Source organism: Urocitellus parryii, chromosome 7 (genome assembly GCF_045843805.1).
Source record: "Urocitellus parryii isolate mUroPar1 chromosome 7, mUroPar1.hap1, whole genome shotgun sequence".
NCBI lineage: Eukaryota > Metazoa > Chordata > Mammalia > Rodentia > Sciuridae > Urocitellus > Urocitellus parryii.
In genome coordinates, this window is record NC_135537.1 from 76,808,393 (window position 1) to 76,815,034 (window position 6,642).

Consider the following 6,642-nt stretch of genomic DNA (forward strand, 5'->3'; position numbering starts at 1 on the left):
ATAAGGTAGCAGAATTTCCTGAATAAAACCAACTATGGGTCCAGCGTTCCTAACTCCTGAAGTCAAATCCTTCACAATACTTGATTATTTCTTTTATTCACTGAATAAAGAAATTAGTGGCCCATTATTTTTGCATTTAGAAACCAAGATGAATACTTCCCCCAAAGCTTTCAGAAACTTATGCAATGAAGAAACAAACTAGGAATCCATTTCCAGCTACTGTTCAAGTTAAATTTAATCTCTTGGTGCTTGAACATTAGGTATTTGCCAATTTCATATCTTTGAAGCACTTAAATTAGTAAGGAGTGAGAAATCTCACATTATTTCTGGGTCCAGATTGAATGCAAATATTCAGAACTTCCTGCCAGAGTCACCAAACAATAGTTTCCATCTTAATGACTTACAGTTATGTTAGGATTTCCTACTGTACTAGAAATAAAGAATACATAATTGTATTAGAGTTGGTTCATCTGAACATTACATAAAGCTGTATTAAGGTAGAAAATTATCTCTTTCTACCCTCCTCCAACAAGGGATGTTAGGCAATTCCAGGTGGGACCAGTTTCATCTCTTCTAATATCCCATCACCCTATCACTAAATTGTATCCTCAAAGTTATCACATCACCCAATATGGCTGCTATTTCTCCAGCCATTTCACTTGTATTCCAGACTGAGAGTAAAAGGAGATCCCCAGAGGGCTGGGGTTGTAGCTCAGTGGTAGAGTGTTTGCCTTGCATATGTGAGGCACTGGGTTTGATCCTCAGCACCACATAAACATAAGTAAACAAAATAAAGGTATCGTGTCCATCTACAACTAAAACAAATTCTTTTTTAAAAAGTGTGTGGGGGGGGGGAGGATCCCTAGAGCTTAGCCAAGTCCCTTTAAACAAACATCCCAGATACCACATGTAGCACCTGTACTTCCTTTTTGCCAACTAGAATTAGTCACCTGGCCTGACCTAACTCTAGAGGAAGTCTTTTCTCCTAGGTGATAACCGAGCTCTAGCTAAGAACTGAGAATAAGTTCTTTTCTTCATCAGGAAGAAAATGCAGATATGTCACCTGAGCCAACCCAATGTGGAGCTTGTTTATCCTGGGTAGGATGGGGTGAAATTCTTCAAATAGCAGCAGCACCCATTTCACTGCAATTATTTTTTAAAGCTCACTATTTAATACATATATATAAATAGTGAGCTTTAAAATATATATATATTTTCTGCTTGTTCAATTATTTTTTTAAATTGTCATTGATCTTGTTTCTTCCTCAAAGGATGGTGGAAATTATCAGACACACTAAATGGATGACATATGCCCAAATTTTGATATGCATTTATCTATCTGATTCTATTGGAAGAGGCTTAAAAGCCCAGTTTATGTGGAGGCCAATACCATGGGTCATGAACTCCCCACTAGCGGACAAGCATGTGGTTTGAAATATCAGACACTTGTCATTGGTTTATGGCTGTTTACTCAACTGTGAGCCAAAGGGGGCAGATCTCTACCATGGTCACCGTTGTTTCCCAGGAGAATGGAGAGTCACCAGCACAGTTTGAATAATGGTGTGAATGAAGAAAGAAGGGACTGAGAGACTGACACCTAACATCACCGAGAGGTTGGGGGTGTAGCTCAGTGGTAGAGCCCTGTCCCGACGTGCACATAGCCCTGCGTTCTATCCCTGAACCAATATAAATTAAAAAATAATAATAAGCAAGTAAAATGTCACTAGATGTTGGCTATGTCCAGTTTTCCCAGTGTGAAATAAGATATAACCCAGTTCTCCTCAAGTTCTTGAATGATCACAGTTGTGAGAGAACATAGAAATATTTTTAAAAACAGACCCATCTCATTATTACGTTTTCATATCGGTTGTAATGATTAAGAATCTCCCACACAGTAATGCTGTTTGGTTCTAGAAATGGCTGAGGTATCCTGGAAAATTATCAAACACACTGGAGATAATCCAACCCAACATAAATTCTAGACTTTCTTTTCATTTCTACCATCTTTGTGATTGTTCAGAAAAACACTGAATTTCTCTAGTTCATAGTTTGCCCCTTTTACAATGAAATGGGGAAAGTTCTAGAAAAAGTGGAGACCAAAGTCATCAAGAAGGGGCTAGCAAAATGTACAGGGTTTAAGCCCAGCTCTCCATGTACCAACCGTGTGTCCTGTGAAGGTGGGGACCAGAGAGATGGCCCTTGGCTCTCCTGAGGCCTGGACACACAATGCAGGTGCCTGGCCTCATCACCTCATCACCTCCCCATGACACATGCCACCAGGGGTCACATATCGGCCAGGGCTTTGTGAGCCAGCCTCCTCTGACAGACTCCAGGACTCTCCACCAGTCAGGGAATCTTCTGGAACTCCATTGCAGCCTATGAGCCTTCCACCAGCCTCTTCCATCTCAGGGCAGGCTCAGTCCAGACACAAGACTCTGCTGCCTTCAAGGGCAAGGCAACCCCTTTACCCAGCGTCTCTTGGCAGCTCCATCTCAGCAACCTGAATGAACAGATTTAGTCTCTGCTTCTGTTATGGAGTGAGATCCTCTGTGGTAGTTTTAAAGAAGTCAGGAATGAGTGGTGTAGCTCAGTGGTAGAGCACTTTTTTAGCATGCACAGTGCCCTCCCTGGGTTTAATCCCCAACACAGCAAAAGAAAGGGGGGGGGGTAGCCATGCCAAGGACATGGGCGATATGACAATAGGACAAATACCTTGTCTTGCACACTACAGAGCAAAGTCCCCATGGGCTCCCCACCCCTCTGTACCTACTGATGGTAATCATGGCTAGGCCTGTCTCCACCACCCAAATACACGCTCTTTCCAAATCTACACGTGGTGGCCAGGACAGGAAGTCAGAGAGGATGGAGACTCAGAAGCCCATGCAGAGCACCAGGGATCAGAAGAGGAATGAGGTGGCAAGGCTTTGAGCGCTGCCCAGGGTCTGGAACTTGGTCCCAGCAGCGGCGGCGTAGAGCTGCCTACAACACACGGAGCCATGGGAGACCTTGAGGAATTGGCCCACCCCTCTGTGGAGTGCTCCTGCTTGGTATTTGCCAGGAGCCGTGCCTGGGAGTATGCTTCCCTTCCTCTGGGACTGTCCTGGACAGTTGCAGGTCAGCTCTCTCCTCCCTGGTCCATGCTGTCCTCAGAGCTAGCCAGAGTTCTCCTCCACGGGCCTGTTCTGTGGACTTACCCTGACATCACTGTCTACCTTGCCCTGGAAAGAACTCCTATCACCTTCGCAGGAACCCCTGTATCAGGGACTGCTGGAGGAGACGGCTGAGACCCCATAGGGACAAGTGGGAATAGCACAGTGGGCAGAGGAGGGACAAGGCCAAACAGAAGCAGTATCCACTTCACAGTGGCCGTTTAACCCATCAAGTTCCAAATTTTTAAATCTGTGAATATTTCCATGAAATTGATAGATGTACATCAAAAATAGGGTTGGAAATACAAATCAACAGCTCACATACTGTTATATAAATTAATGTTGTTATTAATAATTATTATATCATATACTGTTGCTATAAAATCATATTTTTACAGTATATACTATCTGAAAGGTTTAGAGGTATTTGATATCTGGGACAAGGGGGAAAAATAGGTTAATTCTGATATCTTAATCTGGGAGATCAGAGGCACAGGTGGGCACACACAGCCCCGTGAAAAGACAGCTAATTTCAGCCTTCCACCTCACAAAATGCTACTGGATAGGTAGGTGGTCAGCTATCTCCACTCAAAAGTTGTACAAAACTGACACACGTTAGCAAAAACTGTACCATTCTTCAATGAACTATTTGTGGTCTTGGAATTAAGAAACATCTGTATCTGTATGAGCATGGTTTTATTTTTTTACTTTTTAGCTCAAGGGTTTTGGCACTAAGTGGCAGAGCCTGAAAAATATTACAGCCTGACTCATGTTAGCTAATGTTATATAGATTTAGAAAAACAAATTGGCCAAGACACAGTTTTTCAAAACTGCTATGCAATAATCTCATGCTAATTTCTCTACTGCAATTACATTTGGATCTGGCACCAAACAATGAGTAAATCAACTTTTCAATAGCCTTTTTTAGCCTGTTCCTATCACTGAATTATACACATCTCCCACGATGCTCTTAATTTCAAAACTCATTTCCTACTATAGTGGATACCATTTTTTGGAATGTCCCTTCATAATTTTGAGACTTGTTTCTATATTTGATTCCTCAAACACCTGATTTTGTTAGGACACACACTGAGAGGAAAGCTTGTGTCAATATAGGTATGTATTTTTGCTCTTTAGTGAAAGGGTCGGTTTACATGATCTATGGATAGAGCCTCATTAAAATGGAAAGGGGAAATTTACATGCATTTCATAGACGCTAACAATGACCTACTTTCAACACCTTCCAACAAATCATTTTAATTTGTCTTCTATCTCTTTTGCTCCAATAATTGTCTTTCACTCAAGCCTATATAATATTCTATTTGAAAACTAATTCAATTTATTCTATAATTTAATTTATTAAAAGCCCACATTAGTAGATTTAAAGTCAATTGATATCTATTTAGTCAACTCAAAACAATTTCCCTTGATAATGTCCTTTGTCTATTTATTTATTTATTTATTTATTTGTGTGTGTGTGTGCGCGCGTGCGCTCGCATGCATGCATACATGTCACTGTGGATTGAACCCAGGGCCACACTACCATTGAGCTACATCCCCAAGCCCTTCTTATTTTATGTTTTAATTTTGAGACAGAATCTCCCTAAGCTGTTTCAACTGCCCTCAAACTTGCAATCCTGCCTCAACCTCCTGAGTCACTAGAATTACAAGTGTGTGCCAACACACCTGATTTCCTTTAGTTTTCTCTAAAGTGTTTGTGGCTTTTTCTTAAAATGTCCATAATAAGGTTTACCTTTATTAGCTTCTGGAAATCCAAACAAACAATCGGACAAAGTAAAACATACAGCCATAGTGTGGCATGTCCCAAGAATTGCCAAGCAGACATCACACCGTGCACAACTTCCTGGGGGTACCCCCCTGCAGGGCATCCTCCCAAGATAGAAGGGTCCTATTCTCTGTTGTCTCCCTCCTAGAGCCACAGAAAGCATCTATCCAATACCGCACATGAAGCTGTCAAGATGATGCCGTGTCCTCCCTTGGGGACACCACTAGGCCTTCTCAGAGAGAAAATGGAAACGGAGTTCCCGGAGGCTACTCTGGTGGCATGTATGCCTCATGCTTAAGTCACGGGATGACAGCTCAGGCTGTCATAGCAAAAGAGCAAAAATGCTCAACGTCACTCATCACCCAAGAAATGCAAATTAAAAACCACAAGGAGATATAACCTTGTATCTGGCGACTTCAAGAGCTGAAATGTTATTTCCTCACAGTTTGGGAGTGTGGAAGTCCAAGACCAAGTGGTCAGCAGGTTGGGTTTCTCCTGAGGACTCTCCTTGAGTTGGGGGGAGGCCCAATTTGGCCCCTAACATTCACTTTGGCTGTGTTCTATGGACCATGCTCTTATGGTGACTTTGGCAGGTCCACCAGGGACTCTAACCAGAGGTTTAGTGTTTGCTACCATTGAATGTGTCCCCTGCAAAATTCGGGTTTCGGCCATGTGATAGTTTAGCAGGTGGTGCACTGAAGAGGTGACTGGGTTGTGAGGGCTCCTTCCTTGTTCATGGGATTAGTGCCTTTATGATTTAGCCAGTTTGCCCTTCTTCCAGGTGAGGCTAGAAAAGAGCAGCCTTCACCAGGCAACCAGATATGCTGACCCTTTGCACTTGGACTTTTCAGCCTCTAGAATGATGAGAAAATACAGTTTTATTCTTATAAATAACCCAGTCTCAGTTATTCTCTTATAGAAGCACAAATGGACGAAGACAGATTTGTAAAATCTGGAGACTGATAAATCAACTCTGTATTCCTCTCAACATCTCAGCCCTTCACTCCTAGGCAAGGAGGCCTGGAACTTCAGGTGAAGCCCCATATGAACAGAGGGAGCGTGTTTTCCCTGGGGACACTGAGGTGCTCTTAGTCTCTACCTGTGGCAACTGACTCTGGGTACGTAGCCAAAGTGGATCATGACTTTAAATCAAAGGAAATTCTCAAAACCACAGGTGGAGAACACCCAAAAGAGTGTCCAGGATTCAGAGAGACAAGGAATGTTTAGATTTCTGTTTAGCAGAAAAGTTGGGCCTGAAACATGAAGATCAATGTGGAGCTAAAATAGATTTTTTTCTTTTAAAAGAAATAATAATAATTTTCTTTTGAGAAGTATCAGATGTCCAGATCTTTTGCCCAATTTTTTTCCTTTGCCCAATTTTATACTTGGTTATTTGTTTCTTTGCTCTTGAATTGAGTTCCTTATATATGTTGAATATTAGTCCCTTATTAAGTGTATAGTCACAAATATTTTCTCCTAATCTGTGGATTATCTCTTTACTCTGTTGTTTCCTTTGCAATGCAAAGGTTATTCAGTTGGATGCAACACCGTTTGTCCAGTTGTGCTTTTGCTACCTATGCGTTGGGAGTCCACATCAATATCAGGGAACATTTCCTTTACATTTTCTTCCAGTTGCTTTTCAGTTTTAGGTCTTCTGTTTTAGCCTTCTAGCCATTTTGAGTTGATTTTTGTAAGTGGTATGAGTTA